The sequence below is a fragment of the Piliocolobus tephrosceles genome, chromosome 4, assembly GCF_002776525.5.
Source record: "Piliocolobus tephrosceles isolate RC106 chromosome 4, ASM277652v3, whole genome shotgun sequence".
NCBI classification, from domain to species: Eukaryota; Metazoa; Chordata; class Mammalia; order Primates; family Cercopithecidae; genus Piliocolobus; species Piliocolobus tephrosceles.
The window spans coordinates 9030747-9030977 of record NC_045437.1 but is presented as its reverse complement, the minus strand read 5'-3'; positions in this window follow the sequence as shown (position 1 = coordinate 9030977).

Here is a 231-nt window from a genome sequence, read left to right as displayed (position 1 = left end):
GAACAATGAGCTCACTTGGACTCGGGAAGGGGAACATCACACACTGGGGCCTATCATGGGGAGGGGGGAGGGGGGAGGGATTGCATTGGGGAGTTATACCTGATATAAATGATGAATTGATGGGTGCTGACGAGTTGATGGGTGCAGCACACCAACATGGCACATGTATACATATGTAACCTGCACGTTATGCACATGTACCCTAGAACTTAAAGTATAATAAAAATAAAA